The sequence below is a fragment of the Ursus arctos genome, unplaced genomic scaffold (assembly GCF_023065955.2).
Source record: "Ursus arctos isolate Adak ecotype North America unplaced genomic scaffold, UrsArc2.0 scaffold_7, whole genome shotgun sequence".
NCBI classification, from domain to species: domain Eukaryota; kingdom Metazoa; phylum Chordata; class Mammalia; order Carnivora; family Ursidae; genus Ursus; species Ursus arctos.
The window spans coordinates 42,708,355-42,722,787 of record NW_026623089.1 but is presented as its reverse complement, the minus strand read 5'-3'; the positions used below and the strand labels follow the sequence as shown (position 1 = coordinate 42,722,787).

The 14,433-nt window shown below is 45.4% G+C and overlaps 1 long non-coding RNA gene across 3 annotated transcripts in view; it reads left to right on the top strand.

Annotated features, from left to right (window-relative positions):
• The window catches only part of LOC113259238 (uncharacterized), an 86,797-nt gene that overhangs the window by 28,224 nt on the left and 44,140 nt on the right, over positions 1-14,433 (top strand). The window contains exons 2-4 of one of the 3 annotated variants that reach the window (XR_007189977.2): positions 11,093-11,192; positions 11,685-11,890; positions 13,283-13,381. The exons of 1 other annotated variant lie outside the window; for it this stretch is intronic. This is a non-coding gene — a long non-coding RNA (uncharacterized LOC113259238). Of the gene's footprint in view, positions 1-10,793; positions 11,193-11,684; positions 11,891-13,282; positions 13,382-14,433 lie in introns of those variants that run through there. One more of the 3 variants, XR_007189978.2, reaches the window with a different exon arrangement.

The window sequence follows — 14,433 nt, the reverse complement described above, 5'->3', positions numbered from 1 at the left end:
AATGGCATATGGAGCTCAAAATTGCCATGTGGGAATTTCGACTTCCAGCTGTCTCTGGTAGAATAATTTCTCCCTTTGTAACTGTGAGCTTGAAACCATGAAGGCTCCACATCGTGTCATATTTCGACTCATACCCCTGAGTTATGCTGGGATCTGGTCCTAATAATGGGTGTTCAAGACAGGAAGGAGTGGCAGAGAGTAGATCTTAAGGAGAATGAGACTCTTCTTGCAATTAGAATCCTCTTGATCCCAAGTAAGTTCAAGGGTCTTTAAGGAAGGCAGGATATGCCTGGTCACTGAGGGAAGAGGGGAGACTTCTTTTGGCAAAGGGTGACTCCCAAGGATTGGGGCATTCCACGTGTTTAGATGGAGCTAAGTCTACCATGACCCCATTCTCAGGGTGCATCACCGTTATTACCCTGACTTTCCCTTAAGAGACCTGGTAGGGATGTGAATTTAACTCATGTTGTGATTCCGGTTCTTGAAGCTACGGATGCTTTGAATCAGGAAGCTGCAGAAGACTATTGCTTACCTCACAACAATTATACAGCCTTAAGGTGGATGAAATGGAGTTATTTGCAAGTCTGAGGAGAGCAGAGTCAAAGACAATAACAACAAACAAATGGTAGGGTTAAAGCATGTGTGCAACATTTATGCTGACAATGGCTAACACCCTTTAAAAAAAAATACAGTACTTCCATATATTGTTAAATGTAGTGGGCAGACTCATGGCTCCCAAAGATACTCATGCTATAATCCCTTGAACCTGCGAATAGGTTGGTTTATGTGGCAAAAGGGCTTTGCAGATGTGATTAATGGACCTTGAGTTGGAGGTATACCCCTGGATCATCCAGATGGGCTCAATCTGGTGAATCCTGAAAAGCAAAGAACCTTTCCCGGCTACAGAGAACCAGGGAGAAGGCAGTGTGAGAAGGACTTGATTTGTCATTGGTGGCTTTGAAGATGTAGAAAAAGGCCAGCAGGCAAGAAATGTGGGTTGCCTCTAGAAGTTGGAAAAGGCAAAGAAACAGATTCTCTTCTAGAACCTCCAGATAGGAACACAATGTGGTCATCGCCTTGATTTTAGCTCAACAAGACCCATTTCTCACTTCTGACCTCTGTAACTGTGAGATAATGAGCTTGTGTTGTATAAGCTACCAGGTTTGGGGTAATCTGTCATGGTGGCAATAGAAAACTGTACAGTAAGAAAAAGACAAATAACTCAACAGAAAAACAGGCAAAGGATATGAATAGACAATTCACAGAATTATCCAATTAACATTTGAAGAGATGCTTAATCTTACTAATGAAGCAGATAAAGGTAAATGAGAATGAAGTGCCATTCTTCATCCCATTGGCAAATGTTAAAACAAGCGATGACACACCTTAATAGTGAGAAATAAATACTTTCAGGTATTGCTGGTGGGACTGTGAATTCCTATAACTATTGGGAATGTAATACAATGATATCTAGTAATATAAATAATACACAAATCCTTTGACTTAGGAAAACCAATTTTGGCTACCTTTGTTACAGAAATTATAGGGTTATTTATTTTTCTGTAAACGTACAAGAAAATTTATTGTGGTGTCAAAAAGCTGGAACTAATCTGAAGGCTCATCTTGGGGAATGGTTAAATAAATTTTGAAAAAAATCCATAAGATGAAATATTATGCATCAGGTAAAATTAACTCTATCTCTATGCAGAGGTCAAGAAAGCAGTCCATTGTATACTCTTGACTCAAAGAGCAGGTTGCAATGTCATGCCCATAGTATGGATCCTTCGAGATTAAAAATAATACAACCAAGCGTTGGTGTACATACGTTTATAGACATTTTTGTTTGTGTAGAGAAAGGTGTGGAAAGAAACACACCAAGCAATTAACATTGGTTATCTAAACCTATGGCACTGGAAGTGACAGGGCATGTGGGAGAGCAAGAGAATTAACTTTTTCTTTACACAATTGCTTAACTTTTTACTACGATCGTCTAAAACTTCTACAAAATTAAACATTTTTAAAAAGATTTTATTTATTTATTTGAGAGAGCAGGACAGAGACAGCTAGAGAGAGCATGAGCGGAGAGGAGAGGGAGAAGCAGACTCCCCGCTGAGCAGGGAGCCGGATGTGGGGCTCGATCCCAGGATCCTGGGGTCATGGCCTGAGCCGAAGGCAGATGCTTAACCGACTGAGCCCCCCAGGGACCCCAAATTAAATATTTCTAATACAATATCTAACAAAGGGAAGAAACCTTGCATTATTGAACTTACACGTTTGCCCGTTAGCTGGTAAAGGACCCTCTCAGCTGGGACTTGCGGCCCACCTGCGAACAGTCTCGTTCTGGCCACAGCGCACCTTCTTCGTCCAAGCAGCAGCGTGCCTTTGTGCAAGTACTTGCGCATTCTGTGCCTCTTTATAACAATAAGGGCAAGGTGGGAAAAAATGAAAGTACAGATGAAAAGTGTAGGTTTCATAAGTTTAAAACAGGATCAAAGACCAAAATCATCAGGCATACCAAAAGTAATACATCTCTTACCTGAATCAGATACTCACTGGACTTGAACCAGCCAGACTATGAGTTTGGCCGTGAGGGAAAAGAACAAATTTAAGGAACAGAGGCAAAGGTGCTGTGTCTTTGAGATAAGTCACTGGGAATTACCTAACAGATTTATTTTTCCTCTCCAAGATGGAACCACCCCTAACCGCACTTAAAATGCATAGGTCTATTGAAGGTTTTTCTCACATGAGTATTTTTCAGGTGTTTTATGTGTACAATAATAATTTGAAATATTATTCTTACTGGTTTCCCCTGCCATTTCTTTGTACACATTGCCTGATCCCCACCTCTAGTCAATCAAGACACTCACATGGTCTTCAGGATGAATAAGATAAACAGGAAGAACAGCAGCAAGAACTAGTCAACTTTCAACTGTATCACTCCCCAAACAGGCCTTTAAAGTTCAAAAGGGCAAACCCAAGGGAAGGTACGGAATTTGTACCATGATGCTAAGACAGGAAAGAAAATAGAGGAACGTAGAGGCTGCTTCTCTCATGGCACATGGGAGCTGAGAGAAGGGTGGCCTGGGCTGGAGAGGAGGGGAGCGGGAGGGGGTCTTCACAGGGGTCTGTGTGTGACCTGACAGGGAGCTATGACAGCTGTCGGTCTTTGCTTTCAACAGTAATGAGTATGTGCACCACCACCCATTTTAAAAACACAAACAACTTTGTTTATTTGTCAAGACACAAATCTGAGGTGCTCAGTGAGATTATTGATTCTTTAATATTATTTCGCTTCATTCCACCATAAGCATTAGTGACCTGGTGACTCCTTTGCCTGCCTGTCACTCATCTTCTCACATTGCTGATGGAGGGGGAGTGACGAAGCCAGCCACCCCCCTGGCTATTACCCTCATACATTGCTGGTAAGAATGTAAAATGATGCAGTCACTTTGGAAAGCAGTTTGGAAGTTCCTCAAAAAGTTAAGCATGGAGTTACCATATGATCCACTAATTTGACTCCTATGTCTATACTCAAGAGAAATGAAAACATAGGCCCGCACAAAGCCTTGCCCATGACTGTTCGTGGCAGTATTATTCATAATATCCAAAAAGCATAACCATCAGTGGAATGGCCATCAGTTGAGGAATGGACAAACAAAATGTTGTACGTCCACACAGTGGAATATTATCAACAATAAAAAAAAAGAATGAAGTACTAATACACACTTCAAACGGATGAACCTTGAAAACATTATTCTAATTGACATGAGACAGTCACAAAAGGCCACATATTGTATATTCCATTTATATGAAATACCCAGAGGAGACAAATTCACTGAAACAAAAAGTCAATTAAGGTTTACTAGAGCTTGGAGGAGGGTTCACTGGGTAGTGACTGCTTTTGGGTACAGGCCTTCTTTTCTAGGGTGATGAAAATATTCTAATATTAGATAGTGGTGATGGCTGTACAACTCTATGAATATACTAAACCCACTGAAGTGTACACTTTGAAAGGATGAATTTTATGCCGTATGAAGTGTACACTTTGAAAGGATGAATTTTATGCCGTATATACTTACGCACATACTTGGCGATAAGAAGTGGAGATGGTCTATGTTTGAGTATGTCAGTAATAATTGAAACATTATTTATCACTTCCTAAAAATCTCTTCTAATTTTAAAAAATGGAAGGTGTACAAGTATTTATACCAATGCTTGTTTTGGAGAGTTTATTTCATCAAATAATATGATGTATTTTGAGAATATATTTCCTCATTGAAGGCGTTAAATATTTTAAGAGATGAAGCATTTCTCTTGCCACAAAGAAGAATCCTGAGAAGCTATGAAGAAACAAAAATGAAGTATTAGAGATAAAGTAAAATGAATCCAGACATTTGAATGAAATGCCGGAGTCATGAGGAAACACAGAGCACACTGAGTAAAGAGGACAACACCGGGGGAAGAAAGGAATGAGGAGTCCCTTAAGACCAATCAAATGGCAGTACTGGGTTTAAAATTATCAGCAAGCTGGAATGAGCAGAGAAGAGCAATGAAGGAAACGTGTTCCATCCCACAGATCAGCAATGCAAGGCACTGCAGATAGTAGTCGAACACATCCGCCACCTGTAGAACTGTCTATTAATAACTACTGAGATCTGCCGGAACTAGTTAATTTCTACTAGGTATAGCTAGTCAGATAACAAAATGCTTGAAAAGCAAGTATTCAATAAATGTTATTTTTCTCCCTCCTCCCTGTGCACATTTTCTTCATTAGACTTCCTACAGTTAATGTTTTGTGTCCTTTTAGTTGTCCGTGCTTTAAGTCATGGTCAAGGGGCTTGCTCTCCACTGACAATGTCCAGCACCCTATCTGCCTTCAGTTGGGGAAGCGATTCATGGAGAGCCAGGATTGCTGTTGCAGTGTGAGTAGAAATGATGGGTGGCTCCTGAAGACTCCATTTTCAGAAGTGCATGTGTATACATTTTCACGTCTCCGTTCAGGCAAACTCATCAGAGATACATTCCTCAAAGCTTGGGCAGCTGTAAGGATTGCCCTTCTTTCTGGACTTTCAGGACCACCCAAGTGGGCTGCAATGCTGCTGTAGTCCACCTCTGCGACGGGCAGAGCCTGGCAAATCAGCTGTGGTTTCCCTTCCTTGCTCTGTTCCTCCTCTTCTCTTTTCTCCTTCTCCTGATCGCCTTTTGGGCAGTGTTCACTACAGAGAAGAGGGCCCCCACGTGTACTCCACAGGGCAGACATTCTGTACAGGGGCTGTGTGGAGTTCTAATCTTTCATGTGGCCAATCAGCATTAATCTGCTACTTCCTAACCAGTGTCCAGAAGGTCTGTGCCAAGTCTCTAAGTAGAGGTGTCCAATCATCTAAAACAGAGCCATATGAAAGAGCTATAAGAAAAAGTTCTTGGGACGCCTAGGCGGCAGAGTCGGTTAAGCGTCTGACTCTTGATTGTGGCTCAGGTCATGATCTCAGGGTCATGAGATTGAGCCCAGCCTCAGGCTCTGTGCTCAGCCAGAATGTGCTGGAGACTTTCTCCCTCTTTCTCCCCCATTCTCTCTCTGTGTGTCTCTCAAATAAATAAGAAAAATCTTAAAAAAAAAAAAAAAAAGAACACAAAAAGTTCTCTAATGGGTCAACCCTGACCAAGGAAGAGAAAATCCAAAGCTGGTGTGTTGGAACACTTTTTCTTCCTTGAGTGCACTGATTAGAAAGGAGAAATGCAAGAATTCCAGCTCTGCAATGGGGGGGGGGGGCGGGCAACAGAAGCTGCAGGTTCAACCAGGAAGGGTGGAATCCACTTACTGGCCACCCAGGGGCACCGAGGTAGATGCGGACAGTGAAAGTAGAGTGTGACAGCTATCAAGGGGCACCATGGGATGCTTGGCACTGAGAGGCAGGATCTTGACTGATAGCTTTTGGGGATTTCACACCCAGAGCCAAAATCAGAGACCACATTTCATGGTTTTAGTTTTCTAGCCTGGCTTGTGGAATGGACACTATCTGGCCTTGTTGGGTGCTTCCTTGAGGATGCCTCCCACCCATGCCTCTGGTGGTTTACAGTAACACACACACACACACACACACACACACACACACACACACACGTTGATCAGAAGTCTGCGGAATACCAGAGGAGACCATCTGCACATCTCCAGGGGTCTCTCCCTCCACCTCTGTCCTCATCGGCCCTCTGTCCTGTGAACTGCAGGCACCTTGGTCTTTCTTGGCTCTCACTGCTGTCTCCTCAACTCTGAGCAACTGGTGGGCTCTGCCTGGGCTTTGCCTTGAAGCTCTCTCAGGCAACAAACTCACCGTGTTGGTTTCCCATCTTTTAGGGACCACAGTCCTTCACAACCAGATATCCAACATCTTGAAAGCCATTGTCTCATACATTTTATTTGCTTCTTTTTAGTTGTTTCAGACAGGATAGTAAATCTAGTTCACTACTCCACCTTGTTCAGAAGGAGAAGAAACCAAGTTTGAACTTGAACAAAGTCTACCCCCAGTGCACACCTCAGCCACACCTCAGCCATACTGTTCCTCAAGACACTGTCCATATAGACTACTTTCAGAGCTAATACCTGTTCAGCAAATCCCAAATGACGTGTCACCTCCCCAGGCTCTTCCTGGCCCCTGAGTTTAAGTTTGGCCTCCTCCTCCTGTGCCACCAGAGCTCGCCCTGGCCCCTGTGGGCTGCTCACTGACAAGAATCTCTCCCAGCCTGAGCTTCTGGGCTTACCACCTCCCCTCGTGCTTAGCAAAGACTGGTCCAATGGATAGATGAATGAAACATAGCTCCTTGGTCAGGCGAGCCCTGTACAGACCGGGCAGGAGACACTTTGGAAAGGAAATGAGCTGTTTCGAGCCTGACCTAGTAATCCTGGAAGAAATTCCCTCCAGGATACAGTCTGTAGGCTGGTTGACCAAGTTTGGGGAGCTATACCTGTGAAAACAGAGGGGCATTTTCTAGAGAAGAATTTACCTTGCTTTCTGGCTGTCATGTTTTCCAATGGTAAGGCAGTGAGGTCAGAGTTGTGGCTCATGAAAATGATCTGCTTTTGTGGCCCCTTCTCCGTGGGGGACAGGGAAGTAGGATCAGGCTTGAGAATGTTTGGCATGATTCCCAATGTCCAGGAAAATATTGGGAAATGCATCACTGACGATGACAAAGCCAGGCTCTGGTGGGGTGGAGGTGCGGGAAGAGGGCCTATGCAGAGCGGTATGAATTGGGAAAATAAAGGAGAGAAAGATGAGAATGGTTTGTTTTCAGGCAGGGGCAGTGTAATCTCTTCTATTTGTGACATAGAGGAAAGAGTGTGACTTTTGTGTCAGACACACCTGGGTATAAAGTGAAGAACGTTTGAACTAATTGCTGCACCTCTTGGAGGCTTGGTTTTGCTATCTGTCGAATGGGTTGTCTACATAAGAGAGACAATGATGGAAAGCACCAAGCTCGACACCATATAAGTTCTCTTCCTCTCCCCACCTATCTCATCTTCTTCTCGTTCACAGAAGATAGGGGAAGAAGGCACCAGATGTATATGGTTTCAGTTCCTTAAGGAGATGATGACATGGGAGGGAATTCTTTCTACCAGCCCAACTGGAGCCTTGGGGAGTGGATGAGTGAGTCAATGCTTCCCTGTAACTGGCTGTCTACATACCATAGAGGGTTACACACCCAGAGGGGTAAGAACACGAGCAGTTTCATTTTTCCCCAGTCACTTCTGTTGTCCATACCCTGCTGAATCTCTTTCTCCTCCTTAACAACATCTTGGTCAGATCTGTAACTTTCAGATTTCTTTCGGGTATTAAAATTTAATCCAAATTTATACCTTCAATCCCAACCTTGATTTAAATCTCATCTTTTCGGAATAGAGAAGATGTTGGTAGTGGGGGCCCCAATCACTAATTCCTAGGCAACAGGAAAAATGTCACTCAGCAGTGTGTTTGGGTCCTTTGTGGTGGAAGGGCAGGGATGGGCTTTTACGGGGCTCTTACAGGGACTGCACTTTTCTCGTCACCTTCAGCTGCAATTGACTGCCCAAGAGGGAGGGACAGGATCTGTCAGGTGTGGTTGTGAGTGGGGAGAGAGCATGGTCTCTTACTCTCATGCTTTATCCCTAGGCACATGGCTCTCCATCTAAGAATTGGGCAACATCACTTAAGACTTATTGAAATCATCTCTACCCCTTGTTCTAACTAGACAGTTTGGTTGTCCTTCTTCCTGGGTCGCCATCAAGAAATATGCTTACCAAGTGGAGAGGTGTCTGCTTCATAGATCCACCACCCCTTTTTTTTATCTCCTGGTGATTGTGGGGGGTCTGGTGAGGGTTCCTGGGAGGCCATTGGGTCCTCTTTTCTCCACTTCCAAGCACCCACACTCTTTTCTGAACTAAAATCACTCATCCTGGCTCTACAGGGACTCCTGTCATTATCCTTTGTAGTCTGATCCATTCATCAGGTCTGAGATAGTGTCCACTTGTCTGACAACCTCTCTAGGCAGGCCACGCCCACACAGGTCAGGGCAGATGCCTGGCCTCTGCGTCAAAGTGAGTATAGCAGTAGTGTGGTACGTGGAACTAAGCAGGGTCATCCAAGGGCACAGTGCCAAAGGCACCATTATCCACGGGCAGGGAAGAGAGTGCAGTTCTGGGTAAGGCAGTAGGAGACTCCAAGGGTGTTGGAAAAGGCAAGAAAGCTCAAGAAAATAAAAAGCTACTTTTCTGGTTCCATGCCCCAAGCTGTCTGTGAGACAAGCTGGTGGGGCTGGCTTCCTCCAGCTTCCAGGGAAGGCTGTTTCCCACTAGACATGTGGCAAGGGATCTTTTCTGCTCCTGCGGGGTTCCCATACGTGTGGGTTGGTCCCCAGCCTTGGCTGAGTTCCTGTTTCCCCTTGGACCTACTCACAGATGCCTGCCCTGCCCAGATATGGTGACTTCTCTCTAGGTCACTGCTCATTACACTTATTTTTATCCTCACTGTCTACACCAGACATAAAACAATCTAATTTTTGTATCTGGAACTGAACATGCTCCGGAGCCCTTATTTCCTTTGAAGGTAGGCCCACCCCCTCTCACCACCTACCAGCCAACCAACTTTAATGTTGGTAATGCAGTTTCTTCTGGTTTAAGATACTGTAAATATGGTTAAATATTCAGCCAAACTCGGAACTGACCCATTCCCCTCCTCTTATCTTCCCCTCTGTGGTCAAATAAGTTTTCAGTGCATGTTTCTGTGTTGTCCTGGCTTTGGTTGAAAGCTACAAGTCAGGGCTCAGGCAAACACCAAAAAGGCAGGGTGAAACAAGACACCACACAGAGCTGTGGATGTTAGCTGAGCCCTTTTCGACTTGGCCATGGGATTGCTGGACTTCATCCCACCTCAGCCACCATGGAAACCAGCTTCCTGACCCTGAACCCTTGCATCACTCAAGAACCAAGACCTGGTAGTAACACCTGATTGGTCACACTTGGGCCACGGGTCCACTCTAAGGGCCAGAAGGTGGGGAAAGGGAGTACTCGCCCCTTTCTCTTCCACCCCATGGCTTCAGAAGTAGAGCTGCTTCTCTTCTTTCTTGGGATTCCCCTAAATAGGAAAGATGTTTAGATTCTGGGTAGCCAAAATAAGAAATATTTCCTAGAGCCAGAAAGGGCCTGAGCTAGCCTTTGCCCTTTGCTTAGTCTCTCTCAGCTCCCACAGAGCCTGCAGAAAATCAGCAATAATTTCTGCACCCCTTGGAGAGGGATGCAGATAGAAGCTGGGGATTCTGAGACCATGTGCCTGCCAGAGGTCACTGGGGAATGGGACATGGTCCTATCAGAAAATAAGGAGTGGGCTGGGGATGCGGGTGGGCGTGACTGAGTCTCAGAGGGTTAGCAGGACAAGAATGATGGCCTCATCTGCAGAAGAGGGTGGGCCAGCTTCATGAAGCCAGCACTGACCATTCTGTGGGTTCTCGAATACTTTCTCGATGTCTTTCCTGATTCTTTGTTTGAAACCAAGAATCCTGATACATGTGTTGACCAAAGCTCTTGTGCCACCAGCCTCTGTTCTCCTGGGGTCCCATGTGGCTGCAGAGCATCTAGGTGATAATATTCCAGAATTTTAGGCAGAAAGGGGAGCAGCCTCCTGCCCTCTGCTTTTAGGTTCCCCCTCAGTATAACTCAGCTTTTCAACTCCCTTCAAAATAACACACATAATGTCCCATTCTTTTTTTTAAAAGATTTTATTTATTTTTTATTGTTTAAGTATAGTTGACATGTACTTTATATTAGTTTCAGGTGTACAACATAGCAACGTGACGTCTATATACATTATGAAATGCTCGCCACTTAAGTGCAGTTACCATCCTTCACCATACAAAGTTATTACAATATTACTGACTATATTCTCTATGCTGTACTTTATATCCCCCGTGCCTTATTTATTGTATAACTGGAGGTTTATACTTCTTAATCCCCTTCACCTCTTTTGCCCTTCCTCCCATCCCTCTCCCTTCTGACAACAACCTCTGGCAAACCTCTTTGTTTTATTCTTGAGATTTCATATATAAGTGAAATCGTGCTATTTGTCTTTCTCTGTCTGATTTATTTCACTTAACGTAATACCTTCTAGGTCCATCCATGTTGATGCAAATGGCAAGATTTCACTGATATGTATATATCTATATCTATATCTATATCTATATCTATATCTATATCTATATCTATATCTATATCTATATCTATATCTATATCTATCTCACATCTTCTTTTTCCATTCATCTGTTGATGGACACTGAGGTTGCTTCCACACCTTGGCTATTGTAAATAAATAATGCTGCAATAAACATAGGGTGCATATGTCTTTCTGAATTAGTGTTTTCATTTTCTTTGGGTAAATACCCAGCAGTGGAATTACTGGATCATACGGTATTTCTATTTTTAACTTTTTGAGGAAACTCCATACTGTTTTCCAGAGTGGCTGCACCAGTTTGCATTCCCACCAACAGGGCACTAGGGTTCCCCTTTCTTCACATCCTCATCAACACCTGTTATTTCTTGTGGTTTTGATTCAACTTTCTGCTGCATTCACAGAGCTCTGGTGGTTCCTGATTATCCAAGTCAAATATATCCTTTGAAATTCAAAGGAAAACCATTCCCTTTTAAGCACCAGCTCTTGGAATGGGGCTCAAAGGTGAGAATTTACCTTACTTCTTTGTTCTGGTCTAAATCTTACCTCCCTCCCCCAGGGCAGTGCTGCAGAAAAAGCCAAGGTTCCCAGAAAAGAGGGAGAGGGTCACTGGGCATGTAGCCTTTTAATATCTGAAGATATTATACTATTACATTTTACTTTTTGTTAGGTCACATTTTTATTAATTATCTCTGGAGGGCTTATTAAATTTTGAAGATTATGGTATGAAATTATTAAAGATGACTTTATAAATGGTAATGCATTTTCTAGTCCAGATATTAAACTCAATCAAAGACACTCAGTCCCAGATGGAGATGCATTTGTGGGAAAGTCAGCTAGAGATCCTACTTGCCTCTGGGGAGCAAACGTGCTGGAGCCCAGTATTCCTACTCCTCCCAGCCCTTCCCTGCAACCCCCAAACTAGAAAGCTCATGGCTGCCGCTGTCCATCGATGGCACCGTAGTCACTCAGTGTCCCTCCTCTCCCCTCTCCCAGGGCCAACCCCTGGGATTTGCTGAAGTGGATTCAGCCAACACAGTGAAGCCATAATGAGGAAGAGCAGAGCCGCTGTGGAGGAGACGGAGGGCTAAGGGTGGGCAGCTGGTGCTGATCGACCAGACGACCCTTAGAGGAAGTTTGCAGGCTGTCTCCTGTGCCCGCAAGCCACCAGTAGCTGAGGCCAGAATGATGTCTGAGGGGAGGTAAGAAGCTTTTGGTGTCCTTCTAGATCTCCTATTGAGGGAGATTTTCGGGCATCTAAGGGCAATCAGGAGCTTGCATCCTAAACAATGTGAGCTGGCTGAGGCCTTGGTGACCTGGGATGGCATGGCCGCGGCAGGCCCTGGAACCGGGGATGGAGTGGGCAGAATTGGGCAGTGAGCTGAGGAGACACTCAGGAAACAGAAGGGGTGAGATTTCTAGCAACAGTGTCCAAAGAGCTGGTACTCCCTGTGGGTAGTGATCCCAACCCTGCTTTCTCCCCGCCCTGGCTGGAGGGCCCAGAGATAGGCTCCCAGGGCTGTGATCTCTGTGGGGTTTGTGACAATGGAGCAGAGAAGAGGCACTGTGATGGCTGGCTTGACTCACAAGGAACAAGGTCAGAACTGGCAGGGAAAACTGGGCAGGTGGAGAGGGTGTCAGGCCCCATCTAGCACCTGGCATTTGGGATAGGACCCTGCTCGGCAAGGAACAGGACACAGGAAATGAAAGAGGCACATGTGTCAGGGTCCGGCCAACCTCCTGCTCCCCTGAGGAGCGTGTGCAGCAGGCCAGCCCAGGGGCTCCCCTCTTCACATGTAGGAAGAGCAGTCACTGGACAGATGGAATCGAATGTCAAACCCCACCCCCCTCCCCCATCCCTGGTGCTTTCAGAAGATGGAGGCCCCAAGGACTGTCCTTGGAAAGGTCCAAGCAGGAGCTTCCTGTCTTGTCCTGTGTTCATTAAGAATGGTTAAAAGTAATAGAAAGCCACTTGTACCCATTTAAAGGAAAAGGGGGGAGATATTTAAGAAAAGCCTCCCCCAAAGGCCACTGGGGCTGTCAACCCAGGTGACTGTGGCTAGGAAAAGGGGAGGACGTATCCTGCAAGACTAAACACTCGCTCCTAGGATTTAACCTGAGAAAGGTCGTTGTCTCTCAAAAGAGATGGACTGGCCTTTGACTGGCAAGTATAACCCCCCACTCTTCCTCCCCAACTCCCACCTCTGCAGACTTGGAAAACCAGGGACAGCTGCTTCAGTAGTGGGGAGGAGACTTCGAGGAAGATGAGGAGAGAGATGAAAAATAAGAAAGCTATTCTGTTTTCAGATCTGAGTGGTGGGACATCATTTTTGACCCTGATACATAAGCAAAAGGAAATTGTTGTTTTTAAATAAGTCTGAGCTTAGGAAGGGAGGGGGACCCTGAGCTGAAAAGCCCATGAGAAGAACCTCTCTCCTCTGCCTCGTTTACCCATCAGCTTTATTTTTATTTTGTAGTTGGTCTTTATTTGCTTTTTGGCCCATAGGATATAAAATACTGGTCAACCACAGTTCCAGTTTATTTCTTCTTCATGAAAAGCCCAGACTGTCTTTCTCCTAATTGTGAATTTTCAGAGACAGAATCTCATCAGCTTGGCTTAAATTCAGAATCCGTACCAGATGCAACCAGCCACGAACTCAACGCAGTATTCCACTGAAGAGTGTACTAGGGAGGTGGGTGCTGACTTTCGTGGACATTGTCTGTTCTGATTGGTTGGTCTCATATCATACCAGTAGTTCAATGTTTCAGCTGTCACCCTGGTGTAACTCTGAGTGTGTGTGCGTGCATGTGTGTGCACGCACGTGCACACGCATGTGTCATGGTTTACTCTGCCCACACATGGCTACCTGGGATTCACCTCTATGGGAGAGCGGCAGTTCATGGGATTATGGTGAGCTGAGACTTGAGGTTTTCTGAACGTTGGAGCCATGAGAGCCAGGGAGACACCTTAGCCAATTCCAGGATTACATGGGAGACTGATGGGCTGAGGAGGGAGAGTGTAGTGTTGATACAGGACATCTCAGCCACCTTTCCCCTTGGCAGCTGGTGGTTCCCATCACAGGTTCCTCACACTGTGTGTGGGTCCCTGCCTGCTGGTGCTGTCTCATAAAGCTCCCACCCCGGTGACCCCGTGTCTGACAAGAACTTGGCACTTGGGAGTGGCTTCAGGAGGCCTGCTGCGGTTGTCCCCACTGTGCCTGGGACAGCCTCCCCTCTCCCACCCTAGTCTCCAGGCAGATGGGCTGCAGAAGTGCCTTCCCCTAGTTTCCACCTGGGCAGGCGGAAGGACCAAAGGCTGGGGTTGCAGAGGCTTGGATTTTAACTGTGACGCTAAGCCGTAAAGATGTGCGGTCTGGAGAGCGTCACCAAGACCAGTGAAGCCTCAGGTTTTCAATCTGTACAGAAGGTTCAACAATATTCTCCTCACACCATGACTGTGAGAAGCAAATGGGATGGCCCTTTAAGCACTTTTGTTTCGCCGTCTGTCATGGACTAAGAGCCTTTGAATCTGTGCTGGTTTTCTCTGCCCCCCCCACCCCCGTGGGGAAGAGACACCTCTGTCACTTGGAATGAGAAATAGAAGAATACCATTGTGTGCTCACCCGCTCACAGTCGAGGGAAGAAGGATGTATTTTTTCCTGTCTCACCATGCCGACTTCTTATGGATAATAATGAGGCTTGCTGAGGGCATTTCGGATTTGTGATTCCCAGTGAGCACGGGGGA